Source organism: Lissotriton helveticus, chromosome 3_2 (assembly GCF_964261635.1).
Source record: "Lissotriton helveticus chromosome 3_2, aLisHel1.1, whole genome shotgun sequence".
NCBI classification, from domain to species: domain Eukaryota; kingdom Metazoa; phylum Chordata; class Amphibia; order Caudata; family Salamandridae; genus Lissotriton; species Lissotriton helveticus.
The window spans coordinates 360,055,864-360,070,477 of NC_136062.1; the positions used below are offsets into that span (position 1 = coordinate 360,055,864).

Sequence of the window (14,614 nt, forward strand, 5' to 3'; positions counted from 1 at the left end):
ATCCATTTAGGATCTATCCATCTGACACCGTCCATCAGTTCTCCATTTTCCTATCTGTCTGTTACATTGTGCATACATGGCTGTTTGAGCATTGTATGTGACTAGTGACTGTGTGACGTCTGTGTCTGTATGTATGAATGAGTGAGTGAGTGGCTGTATGTTGTGCGCCATACACAAGCCTTATACACTGGTTTCATCAATGCTCTTACGGTGTATCTGCGATCCCACCGGTACCAGTACTCCAATACTTTGAATATATACTTAGAGTGGGCTTTGGCTCAACCCACATTCTTATCTTTTGCTCATACCTCATGTGTCAGTCTGCATCCTATGGATTGTTTATATTGTGGAGCACGAGGTCTAATCTTACAACTGAAAAGGACATTGAATCATCAAACATTAAATGCTTTATCTCATAGTTGCATTGTGGAGAACGTAATCGATGTTTTCTTTCTTGTTTCACTGAAGCCGTTTTTAAAAATGATTTGGTTAGGATTCAAAATGCCAGGCCAAGAAGCTAGCTGGTTCGCTTTTTTGGTGGATCACTTTAAGTCCCCAGAAGGAACAGTGCCAATTGATGCATGTTCGCCCAGGTTGGCGCCGACAAGTCAGAGCAAGAGTGGGAGCAGGTCTATTGGTAGCTTGGATTACAGCACCAACGATCTTCAGACAACTCAAGAAAGGGTCACTAAAGTCCTGTTGAAAGCAAGAGCGGACGGAGCACCGGGCCCCAATGGACTACCTCCAAACTTATTCAAATCTAATATACCCCTCTGGTCGGGTCATCTAACCAACCTTTTTAATTACTCCCTTAGAACCTCGATAGTACCGGACTCTTGGCTTGGAGCAATAATCCATCCAATCTATAAATCAGGTCTCCATTCATCACCAAACAACTACAGACTGATAGCTCTCTTGGATATTGAGGCTAAACATTATGCGAGCATTCTCCTGAACGAGCTGAGAGCATGGGCAGATGAGAACAATTTGATACCAATGAACCAAACAGGCTTCACTGCCAAATCCGGGACCATGACTAACTTATTGACATTAGCCATCATTGTTGATAAAGTTTGTTTAACATCTAGGGCTGTTTTTTGCTGCTTCGTTGACTTTAAAGCCGCTTTTGACAGGGTCCCCAGGGCAGCTTTATGGGAAAAGTTAAGGAGATGGGGAATCCCTCGAAAACTTCTGGAGGCTATCGTTCAGTTACATTCAGGTACATGGGTTCAGGTGAAGTTGGGGTCCGGCACACATCTCTCTCGGAAAATCATGACTACTAGGGGTGTCAAACAGGGCTGTGTGCTGGCCCCACTTCTTTTTAATTTGTTTATTGCTGACTTGACGACAACTTTAGATGAAACTAATAGTCACCCTCCAAAGATGGGTGGTGTTCCCATAAGTAACCTGCTTTACGCTGATGACTTAGTGCTTTTCAGTCTAACACGCGTTGGCTTACAAAGGCTCCTGGTAAAACTACACAATTACACCGCTGCAAACCAGTTAGAGGTTAACCTAAAGAAAACCCAAGTGGTTACCTTTGGGAAAAAAAGAAAAGTCGGGGGAGGATGGTTGTATAACAACATGACCATTGCAGTAGGAAGTGTATACAAATACCTAGGGGTCAATCTTGACTCAAGGGGCAACTTTGCGAAACAACGTAAGGAGATATCTGCGAATGCTGTGACCTTACAGGTGACCCTCTCCAAGCTCTCAAAAAAACTGTCTGGCCCAAGTTTAATCCCTCTACTAGAGGTCATGAGAGCAGAGATTGGTCCGACACTGTCATATGGTAATGAGATTTTCAGGGGTAAACTGAACACGAATTTAAACCAACACGTGACTAAAATTTATAAAAAAAAGTCCTTTGTTTGCCCAAAAATGCCTCTGCTGCACAGATTAGGCTAGAACTTGGCCTATTAAACTATGAAGTCTCCAGCATTGGCACATTCCTAAATCTCTGCCATAAACTCAGACAAGCAGACATAGGCTCATTGGAGTCACTAGTCTGGCAAGACATCTTCGAGAAAAGCCCAGGGGACACATATGGTCGCCTTTTCAAGGAGTTCATTCAAGAACTCTCCGCAGGTGACCTATGGGATCTCAACCCCAGTACGACATTATTTAAATCCAACATTAAGAAAAGCGTCCGAATAAGTTCCCTCATTATGGATAAAAAACATCTTGCCAAACGTAGTAGACACGCATGGGCCATTATGAACTCGTACGGGCGATTGGCTCACGCAACCTATCTGTCCTGCACCTACTCCTCGCACCTAAAACGTACGTTTTATGGCCATCAGACTTGGTGACTGGCAATTTTTAAAAGATCTGCCAGGCTGGAGTTGCACGTCAGATAAAATATGGTGCAGAGGGTGCGGCAGGACGGCTGAAACTCTGGAGCATGTGGTTTGTCTTTGCCAAGCCCTCATGGCACAGGGTAGACGCAAACTGGGAGTGGAATAGGTTGGGAATCCGGTCCTGCAGACAGGCTATAATTGCGGCCTTATGCCCAGAAAATATGCATTGTGTTCTACGTCAAATTCTCAGTTACCACTACATCTTTGGCAATTTCATCTAAATTTACACTTTTACCTGAATCATGGGGAAGTTCAGCATCTAAAACATCATCCATCCATTAAAATGTGTTTCCTAGTTTACCACCACAATTTTCCCACAAATCTTGTCAACCCAAGGCCCCTCTTTTAAGATTCCATACCCTACCACTCATTAGTTTGCTTTTTTAACTCTTCCACAACCGTTTCTGGATCAGTGAATTGACCTAACCCTTTAGCTATCTTGCATGGTTTTTTTATGCGCACCCAGTCTTCAACTTCAACTTCAACATTCTCAGTACCATGCTCACAATTATAGGAGGATTTTCTTCCCATGTGCTCTTTAACCAATCTCCTCTGTACTTGCTCAGGTGACCAATTTTCCACAACTGCACTGCTCAACTATCTATGGTTGAAATTTTTCCTGAGATTCATTCCCCTTATCAAAATAAATAGAGAAAATCCAGTAACTTCATTAGTAGTGACCCGGTACACCCACATAGCCATCATCACTTGTAACTCCCAATCACATTTTGAATCTCTCAACCATACCGTTTCCACTGGGACAAAATAGGGATGTAGTTCTGTTTTGTTTCATTTCAATCCTTTCAGAGTACTCCTTAGCAGTTTTGACTACAAATTGCACCCCATTGTTACTGAGTGTAGTGGGTGGAATGGACTCCGATTCAAATATTGCATCTAAAAATTTGATTACGGGCTCTGTGTCTGCTCTGTCAACAAATTCTACAAAAGGCCATCTAGTAAACAGCTCTATCAATACATTGATGCACTTCCCCACTGGTCCAACAAAATCTATTGCTGCATACTCCCAGGGCTGTTTGGGTATATCACAAACACTCATAGAGGGTCTTAAGAGTGTATATTGAATTGTCATTATAGGCACACTTGGGACATTCCTTGACAAATCTTTCCACAGCAGAATCCATAGCGGGTCACCAGAAAAGTGTCTTAATAACGTTATTTGTCCTGACCGCCCCAAAGTGACCTTCATGTCACCGATGTATTATATCTTTCCTCATACCCTCAGGAGGAACAATTATGTCCCCTCATAAAAACACATCATTATCCCTGGAAAGTTAAACTTTGACTTCCCAAAATGGTCTTGACTCTCTGCTAAACTAATCCTTCCTTTGCCAACCCTTCTGAATAAACGTAGCCACTTCTAACAAAACAGATTCCTTCTGGTATTCTGCATGCCAATGTCCTTTCTTTGTTGCTGGCATGCCACAATCATGAACTAGTGCTACCTAAAAGTCATCCAATGTATCACTCACAAATTCTTCTAAATGATCAGGCAACCGAAAAAAGTAATCTGCCACTATATTGTACTTCTCTGGTACATAGACAACCATATAAAAACATAGTCTTGCATTCTCATGGAGAGTCTGGCAAGTCTCGATAAGCATTTACACTTCCCTCTGTTGTTAGCAATCTCACTATTGGCTTGTGGTCACATTGTATGATTAGTGGTTTACCCAATATAGACACCCTCAAATGGTCCAAATACCATGCACATGCCAAGACTTCCCGTTAAAGTAGACGATATTTTTCCTCAGCTGGGGACAAAGCCCTGGAAGCAAAGAGATCACAATTTCTATGCCTTCCTTATTTTTCTGTGTTATCACAGCCCCATGGCCTTATTGCTGGCATAAGCCTTAATGATGTCATTTCCTTCTAGATCGAAACTGCTTAAACTAACTACATTGGAAATACATGATTTAACATTCCTAAAATCCTTCTCACAGTTTAGTGTCCGCTCAAATTTTGTTTTATTCTTCAGTGTGATATTGTAGGTACACTCTGCAAACCTAGGTATGGATTTTGCACAGTACTCTGCCATGCCCAAAAAGGATCTGACCTCTTCCTTTCTGCTTGGTGCCTGAAATTTCTTAATAGTGTCAACCAGAGACTGTTTGCGCTTGACTCCACCTTCCCCAATTACCAAGCCCAGATAAGTCACTGACCTTTCTGCAAATTTCCATTTAGAGTGTGCTACCATCTAAGATAACTTAATACTTTTTGTAACTTTTCATCATGAATACACATATTTCCCCAAAAAACAGGATGCCGTCATTGAAGAATTTAACTCCACGCTCCTTGCAGAACAGCTTGTGCATTAACCTGTGGAACAAAGCGGCAGAAGATGCCAATTCATAAGGCATCCTTTTGAACTGGAAACATCCTACTGCTGGATTGAATGTGTCAAATGAAGATGAAGTGGCTAATAAAATATGGTGATATGCTGATGACAAGTCAATTGTTGAGAACCACTTAGCATCTTTGAGGCACATCACCATTTTATCTTGGGAAGGGGAAAACGGTCTACCATAATGTTCTCATTGAAGTAGCTTAGGTCCACAAACAACCTGCTCTACCATTGCTTTGGTGTGCCACCACCAAGGGAGATATCCATTCAGAGTATTCTAGGGGTCTATAACACAGATAGATACCAATTTGTCCAATTTCCTGCAGACTTCCTCCCTTACCGTTATTGGTACATTTCTATTTCTAAGCTTGTGGACCTTAGTAACAGAATCCTTTTTAAGAACAATCATGTGCTCATACACAAGCCTTATACACTGGTTTCATCAATGCTCTTACGGTGTATCTGCGATCCCACCGGTACCAGTACTCCAATACTTTGAATATATACTTAGAGTGGGCTTTGGCTCAACCCACATTCTTATCTTTTGCTCATACCTCATGTGTCAGTCTGCATCCTATGGATTGTTTATATTGTGGAGCACGAGTTCTAATCTTACAACTGAAAAGGACATTGAATCATCAAACATTAAATGCTTTATGTCATAGTTGCATTGTAGAGAACGTAATCGATGTTTTCTTTGTTGTTTCACTGAAGCCGTTTTTAAAAATGATTTGGTTAGGATTCAAAATGCCAGGCCGAGAAGCTAGCTGGTTCGCTTTTTTGGTGGATCACTTTAAGTCCCCAGAAGGAACAGTGCCAATTGATGCATGTTCGCCCAGGTTGGCGCCGACAAGTCCCCAAAGTCTACTGAACACTTTTTAAAATGTATATATATACATAGACATATATATAGACATAATATTGCACCCAATATTATGTTGCGTCACCCTCATGCTATCGTCAGCCCCTGTTTCTGTGAAGCGCTCTGATATCTGTAAAGATCTTGTTCGCGCTATATAAAACTCTGAATAAATAAATAAATAAATAAATCTAGCATAGCTGCCCCTATGGTAGCTTTTTCATCCATTACTAGTACTTTGTCCTCGCTGTTAGGCTCTAGAAAAATTTGAAAACTTCCTTGATCAATCCATCCTTACACGAATGGATCTATCTCCGCTACGTAAAGCTTCCCTCTAGCAGTTCTATTTTTTTTTAGAAATTGAAAGTTAATCATTGGGAACCTAGCATGTCAATTTTCTCTCCACTGGAGCCCTCACGTTGTATAATAGTCTCAAGCAATCATGTACCAATCTTCTTGATAAATGTATTTTTCCAAACCTCCTCACTTACAATTGTATAAGGTGAGCCTGAATCTGCATATATTTTGTTCATAACCCCACCATTGGATATGATGTATACTGGTTTATTTTTTACCACCTTATAGAGGGCTACGTATCTGTATCTTGATCCTCTTCCTCCAAACTCCTGTAGTCCTTAACTACACATTTGATGTTCTTTTTCTTTTTCCTACAAACTTTTACGAAATGACCAATAACACCACGGTTGGTTATTGTTTTATAGCAGGACAAAATTTATTGTATGGCTAATGCTCTTTGCAACAGAATAAACATGTATACTCCTCTTTGCCTACTGTTTTGCCTATAAATTGCTTCCCAAAATATTTGCCCTTTCCGTGAACAGATAACTGGTTCACTGTGTCATGCTCGTTCTCTCCTTGTTTTAACGCACTGGTGCATCTTCCAGACATTTCTGATTTCCTTACAATAACTAAAAACATCAAAAGGTGAATCTCCGTTGACCCCCCCAATAGCTCCTGTATAGCCAGGTTACAAGCATGCATCACTAGTTGATCTCGTATTAGATCCTCCTGTGAAACTTAAGATTTACATTGCAGTCTTAACTGTTTTTATATCAGCTACAAAATCATCCACTGGTTCATTTTCCTTTGTTTCCACTGGAAAATATTCTACCTTATTATTCGTATGGAAACCTTAGGTGCAAAATACTTATCCAGATCCTTTATTACAGCATCAAACACATTTGTGTCCCCGACAATGTCTGCTTTTGGCATGCGATTAAAAGTCTTTAATCCAAGTGCGCCTAAAGAATGAAGCAGAGTTACCTTCTTCTGTTCAGCTGCCATATCTATATCATCGCAATAGCTTCAATATAATTCCTGAAATAATCATTCCACTCAACCCAGGGTGTAGACGGTTCTGCTCCAGCTGGCCAAAACACGTGTTGGACTTATAGTGAAATTTTGTTGTGCCATCTGAATAGTCCGACAAAAGGTTGGAACAGAAGGAAGAAAAACCCCAAAATTGCCACTAATTTGAAGTTAAAAGAACCTCAATACCATGAGTACAGTCTTGCATCAGTCCCCATAAGTATATGAGTATGATGGACATCCATCCTGTCACACCTTCATGCAGACAGTCAGCTAAACAAACACACAAACACCGTCCGATGCTTATTTCAGCTATGGTGTCTGTTCTTATCTTGAGGTGCCTGATCATGAAAGGCCACAAGGCATGGTATTGACCCCTCTCCCGTGGAACTCAGTATTCAGAGAGCTACCTCCATGCCCAGAGTTCTTAGCATGAGCAGCATCTAAGAAGGCCAGGGAACAGCGAGACAAAGGAGGCACAGCTGTGAAGCTAGGAGGGACAGCAATGGTTACTGCACGCTCATTGGCCCCAGTGTCAGGAAAATCAGTCATAGCTCCGGGCAAGCAATTTTCTTGACATAAACTCTTAAAATAAATTAGCAGTAAATTCCTGCCTTCACAACAGACATGCAGAAAGAAAATACACAGACACAAAAACTCTATTTCTCCTTCTCTTAATTCTCTCCAGCATACCTACTGTCAAGACTTGACACTAAGCATGCAGAAAAGCATTTTGCTGACATCTTCCTCATAAAAGATGCAATCTCCCAGCTAGAACAGCTGCCCCTTAATTCAAAAAGAGATATGCTGCACAGCCGTCACGTGGCCCTCAAGTTATGTGTCCTATATCACGAGCGACCCTTTTCGATCAGCTTCTTTTTAAACTAACAACTTTCAGCATATTGCTAACTATAGGTCCTTACTTAGAAATAGAGACAAACTACAAGTTTCACAATCTACATACAGTGCTGTTTGCTAAAAAGACAGACTAAAAGTGTGGAGTTAGCAAATTGTGTCACGCCAGCTCTGAATGCATAATTTATGTAGTCATGGGATTATTCTTTGCAATTTGACAGTTGCAGTTTCGCTGGCCAAATTACAAGGCAGAACTACAAATCCTAGAAAGCAAAGATATAAAGGAAACTTGATCATTCTTGCGTGAAGTCTAGTTTAACACCAGACGCTTACTACCCCTGACGAGGCGTCGAAGAGCTACTCCGGGACCCATAGAGTATTAGTGCTGAAATTAGTATAGCGAAACATGCATGTACATTTTAAGTGGGGGATAGGTTAGTCAGTGATTTGGATTTGGAATGATAGCAGGATAGCGGAGGACAAAGGTTTGTATTTATATAGCGCTTGTTGACGCACGCTATTCAGGAAGCCTACAAAGGATTAGTGGTGAATTAATATGGTGAATATGGCCACTTGGTGTTTATAAACACACAAAGAAGGGACAAGTAGGCAGTTATATTCCTGTCAATATTTGCAGAGCTCTCAAGTTTCCCAGTTCCATGCCTGAGGAGATCATCTTTCCGTTAAGTTACTTCCTTTGAATTATGGAACTTACAGCCATTGTTTTATAATGTATTAAACAAGACTACAAAACCCAGCATGCAGCGACATATCAGAATGCGATGTGTTTCTCACGAAAGGGTTTGAATAACATCAGAGCGCTGCACTCCCCCACACTGAAACACCGTCCAACACTGCCTGTCCTCGCCATTCAGAATGGCAGTTAGGAGTACTGATGTACATTATCAACGAGCCTTTTTGTTCCCCAAGCTCCACCCTTCGAGCCAGCCGCACGTGGTACCTGTCACCATCCAGCTCGAGTTACGTGGGCGAGGTTGCTCTTCACAATTTCACAACTATATCGCAATGTACATCTAACCGCTGTGACAAATACAACTATTAACAATAAACATAAGGCTTCAGTGCACAGATCAGGCAAAGGACGCGGACATCTTGGAACGATGCAGTTTCTTAATAAGAGCACGTTAGTTTCATCCATCTAACAGATATTGTGCACCGTTTTCGAAAATAATCTTTTCTAATCAAATCACTACACTGTCTTAAAAAGAATATTCACATTTATTTATATAATGTGTTTTGCATTAGTTACTCTAAAATTTAGAGAACGTGTTTACACAAAGAAAGTAAATATTATTTCGATACACCAAAAACATTAAATGCTGCTTCCACAGGCAAGTATAATGCCAATACACAATATGACGCTCTATTCGTCCTACGATGGAGTAGCCAGGATGCCGAGAAATAGAAAACGGACTACTATCTGGCGCAGCTTCAGTTAAGGCGGCCTGTGGTGCTCTTCTGGAGCCCGAAGATTTCAAACTAGATAGTGTTTTGCAATTGCAATTAATACAACACAGGATGAAAAATAGAGAGCTTTGTATTTTTCTCTTAGCAAAAATGTTACGTGTGATGATGACTGTGAACTCTTTAAATTATTTGTTTAATTTAGGTTATATGTATTGTGTATCACTACAATCCTGCAATGGAATAACATTGATCTGTTCAGTGCTGTTAAAAAAATACTACTAGTGGGTGTAATAAAAGGAGTTGGATAGGACGGGCCTCCTGATCTGAAGTTTATTGACTGAGCGGTGGTGTTAACATGAAATACATCGACCAGCAAGCATGTCTGTCCAAGGGAGAGACTAGTGATATGTGTAAGGAGAATTCAGAAACAAAACAAGCAATGCTGAGCCAGATATGGGCAGTACGTTGCTAAGTTTAACTAATATAGTGATGAAGCAAAGCTTCGCATTTGCGACTTGCTGTATTCATGAACCTCGTTCATGTGTAACAACGTAATAATTTGTACGTCTTACTAATGTTTATTTTTATGTTTAAACGAGGTCCACGAGGCTTGCCTATGTGTTTTACTAAAATAATTAATTCGAGTCTTTAAAATGGCCGCTGCTTTGAAATAAGTGTCTGCGCATGCGTCAGTCACACTCACGTGTCCTGATGTGTTTGCAGGTTTGGAGGGAAATAGTTGCGCATGCGTAATGCATAGCTTTGCCAGTAACGTGGTACTGCTCGTGCCACTGCTCTTGTGCTCGTATACATGTAGCTAACATTTAGACTGCATAAGTATATTTCTTAGTAATAAGTTGAAAGTACAAACCCTGTGATGTGTTTTCATAATGTTATTTCTATGTATTAATTTGTTCTCGCTTACTTTTCATGTACTGCGGGGAATGGGGGTCTGACTGAGCCGAAAGCCATCTTGGAGGGTACTTGTGCGCAGACTCGGCAAGAGCGATCTTGGCATTGAATTGCTGCCAAAGAAGGTTGATACCAGAAGCCACCCTGGGAAGCAGCACCTTCGACCCGCAGCATCACGATATTGTTCTATTAGGTTGCTAAAATGTATTCTTTCCCTGTACTCTGCGCAATTTTCTCATGGGAACCCCAATCTCGCTAGGCGGTACCCAGAGATGTAAATAAGGCCTCCAAATAGTGTGTTCTGATTGGTGTGTTACCCAAATCCTACCTTAGGACCAATCCAAATTGAGGGATTCTGACACTTTGCAACATTGGGGGGTGGTACACCGTCCCCAAACTGTATATCTACCCTGGGTTCACCTAGGGAAATTGTCCGACTTGTCTGGTTTAGCTGACCTGTCACTGACCCATCATACTCAATAGGTGACTGAAGATACAGAGAGCTGCGGAGCACTCTGTCCAAAATTGACCATAGACTAAGGTTTTACTGAACCTTAAAGTGTTGGCGAAGCACTTTGCTGGGAGTTCGCTGACCCAATCGGGGTCTTGATCGATAGCTGCAGAGAGGGTGGAGCGCAGGCGTTGCTTCCAAACTGCGGGTGCGGTCCTGTCCTGAGCGGTCCTGTCCTGAGGGTTTCCTGTCCTGTCCTGAGGGTCCTGTCCTGAGGGTTTCCTGTCCTGTCCTGGGTGTCCATTCTGCACCTGCTGTCCATTGAGGGGTATCCTTCCTTGAGGGTTTCCTGTTCTTAACTGACCCGTGGCCAGGGTTTGGTTTCCACACCAGTCTAGGTAAATATTGCTCTAAAATCTTTAAACTTGCACCTTTCTATTTTTCTGTCTTTTGCTTCAATAAAGAGACACCTTTGCACATGTTGATTTTTCCATGCTTTTGCCGCAAATTATTGAAACGTAAAGACATTGCATATTTCCATAACGTATTCCCATGTTCCCCTACCTATTAGAAATTATATTTTGCATTGCAGTCTGTCATTTCCTGATATGGTCTAGAACGGCCTTTCTTAGACTATCCAAAGAACTTTTGCCCTAAATGCATAGCGTTTCCTGTTGCATCCCATATTAGCATTTCCATGATTACTCTGACTTTATTTCTCTATAGTTATGTACTTTTTTCGTTATCTTGATTATTGATTGCCTCATTCTTGTAAATCTCATGCTAGAAGAAAACGAACTTTAGATAAAGATTTTAAAACTTCCAGTTGTCCGTGGTCATTTACAAAGTATTTGAATGTCATTTTGAGTTTGTATTTTGCTGCCTTTCCTTTACAGCTAGCTCCCTGATCCGTTGTGGTCATAGGTACCCGTGTCGGTGGATGGTAAGTCGGGTACGCTGAGAAATAACAGTAAGGAATTCACACAAATTGGTAGCAGCCCGTGAAGTCACCCGGTCAATGTATATTGTGAATTGAAATATATGGGCCCGAAGCCGGAAACGGCGAAATTATTGGTTGGGTGACCTCGCGCGCTCTATCAGTTTTTCTGGCTAGCAGAGGATGGTTAGGGACTAGTTAAAGGTTAGGCAGGATTAGTTAGACTAGTTAAGTCGGTAGCTGCTAGTATATTAATGCTGCTACAAGAGCGGCCGTTCCGAGGGACCTGATCATTCTCTTGTGAATACGCTGCTTTAAAATTCATGAATTGTTTTATCATTGTTATTCTTGTTCTTATATTGTTATATGTATTAATCCATGCATTTGTAAACCGTCTCGTTCATTGTTGTCCGAACTCCCCGGGGAATTGAAAAGGCAAGTGGTGAATAGAATCCATTGCCTTGAGGTCGCAGGCTTAAGGAAAAGTTAGGTGCAGGTTAGGATAACCGGGAAGCACTAACTAGGGTTTTCTGAATACGTGTGTGAATAAATGTCAGTAACGAGGTTCATTGGCAAAATTCCCATAGTGGCGTAACCTAGTAAGGGTCACATCGGAAGAGTAGCAGGTTCCTCGGAGCTAGAGTGAAAGCAGAGGGGTCCGCTGGGAAACCTTAGACTCAGATATATCCCGGAGAAGTGGATGAGTTTAGGGGAATAACAGGTTCACTAATGCTAGAGTGAAGGGTAGGCGGAAGAGATCTACCCGCAGCGCGTGAAAAGTAAATGGAAGTAGTTTACTTGCAGTAAAACAACGCTATCCTGTCTAGACACTTGAGCACTGTGGCGAATGTGTATTCGTTGTTAAATAACCAAGCACTAGCACTTTAGAAAGAAAGAAAGTTTCCGTTACCTTGTGAAGGGAGGGAGTCAGCCGCGAAGCGTCTCTGACGTCACTCCGTGCCGCGCTGGGATTGGTAGACGCAGCGGGCGGGTAGCGGGGCTGGAATTGTGAAGGAGGGGTGAGCGCCGAAGCGTGAGAACTGACTCGCGAAGGGGCCGCGCACCCATTGGTCGAAACTATTTGAACGCGTGCACCCATTGGTCGCACGGAATTGCAAAACGCATTTTGATTGGAGGTCACTTTGTAAACAAAGCTAAGCGTAGAAATCGTATGTGGCACTCGTATTGTCCAGAGACTAGACCCGATCCAAGAAACCAGGGGTTTGAAAGGGATCAGTGGAAAGCCAATAGATACGATATTATGTACGGAGCTAAGAGAAAAATGTCCCTTGTAAATAGGGTAAAGAATTATTTCAAAACGGACAAACCGATTAAGTCCAGAGAGGGCGTTATTGTCCCACCACCGAATACTCCCGCCTCGTTCATGATGTTTGATCGAGGGTACAATACCTGTGTGTGGTTGGAAAATTGGGTGAAGTACACGAAAGATGACGGAATATTGGCTTTTCCGTTAGACTGTACTTTCAATGGTAGGATTTTATTTAATTTGAGAACCCGAATGAATGAATTGCATCCCAGACCGAGACTAACGCAGTATGAGGCATTAGAGGAATGGGAAATTGAGGCTTTTGAAAGAGAGAAACCTCGGATGGACAAAGGTCTGACCAAGTGGTATCCAAGGCTGAAACAAGAGACCAGGGACAAGAGGATGAAACAGTGGAGACAGAGTATGATTGTTGAGGGTCTGTTTCCCATGATGCCAGCATGTAACCCTTCTGCGGGAGAGAAGAAGACAGAAAAGAGTAAGCATTGAGGAGCGCTTGGGGAGTCAGACGATGACATCTTTACGAGAAGTCCGCCCCCTTATAATGAGGGAGCACGACCTTCTAGTACAGGCGAGAATCCCCAGCGTCCATCTATTAAGGAGGAGGACAGATCCCTAAGTAGGGGGGGAGGTGGCCAGGTACTGCCCTATTTTGAGAATCCCGGACCCGCGGAAGTACGAGATATATATCCTAGAATGCCCGTGAGCCCGGAGGAGAAATATTCCCGTGAAAGAGCCTTTTTCCCCAGACCTCTTTATGAAAACGAAGAAAAACCATTAAGTTCGGGAATGCCCTTTTTACAGCCTCCATATGGGGAAGAGCGCAGGTCATTTGGCGCAGGAACTTTGTTCCCTAAACCAAATTATGGTGGAGGACCAAGTGAAACGCATCCTACTGCCCCGAGTTTTACCCCTCACCTGACCCCACAGATAATACCTGATCGAACCTTAGGAAGAGTACTGGATGAAAGGGAGCAAGAGGCCCTAGCTAGACAGAGAACAGAAATAATTCAGAAAATCTCCCAGTTAAACAACAGTCCTGAGGCTTTGACTATTCCGGTAACAATCGGACCAGTGGTTCCGTTGTATGGGAATAATCAAGGAAGTCCAAACCCTCCAGTTATGAACCCAATCATGGCCCCACCAAGGCAGGAGCCCCTACTGATAGACGATCAGTCCAGTGAGTGCGAGTCTGAAGTTGTGTTCTTGGACCTGCCCAACAAACAGACCGGGAAGGGAGTGCAGAAGAGGCATAATCCTTTTAATGCGAAAGAAATTAAATTAGAATCGACGTCAGGTACTAGGAGTGTCTCTCTGGTAACTCCGGAAGAAATTGAAAATTGGAGTCGTGAATTAGAAAAACAGACTCCGCAAACGAAGCCTTTGGATCTCTACAAACTGAGGGTAGAGATAGAGGAATTAATGGCAGGAAATGTGGGATTAGACAGATTAAATACCTACTCTGAAGAAGAGTTGTTGTTTATGTGTAAAAGCCTTACCAGAAGTACCAGAGTGCTCCACGAAAAACTGACAGACACTGCAGCTAGTATGGGGGTAGATATTTCAAGATCCAAGCCCTTGCAAAAGCCTTACAGAGCTGAATTTTCAGACAGAGATATAGAGAACTTGAATGTGTCAGGGAAGAAGTTGCAGATTAAAGAGCTGCTAGCAATTTTGCAAAAATGGGGAGACGTGGAAAAATGGAAAAGCAGGTGGGCACGAAAGAAAGATGAGGCTCGATCCAGACAAGCGACCCCTGAGTTCCCTTTGAGAGAAGTAGACAAGCCCGAAACGTTATGCCCCATGCGTGAAGTACCAGGTGGGAGGTATGTGCAC

At 42.4% G+C, this 14,614-nt stretch overlaps 1 protein-coding gene across 2 annotated transcripts in view; it reads right to left on the reverse strand.

Moving 5' to 3' along the window:
- The window catches only part of LOC144826004 (7-dehydrocholesterol reductase-like), an 84,175-nt gene that overhangs the window by 40,892 nt on the left and 28,669 nt on the right, over positions 1-14,614 (reverse strand). Inside the window, exon 1 of one of the 2 annotated variants that reach the window (XM_078684241.1) lies at positions 8,727-8,836. The exons of the other annotated variant lie outside the window; for it this stretch is intronic. The gene's annotated coding sequence lies outside the window, so the exon portion shown is untranslated. Of the gene's footprint in view, positions 1-8,726; positions 8,837-14,614 lie in introns of those variants that run through there. 2 annotated transcript variants of the gene reach the window in all.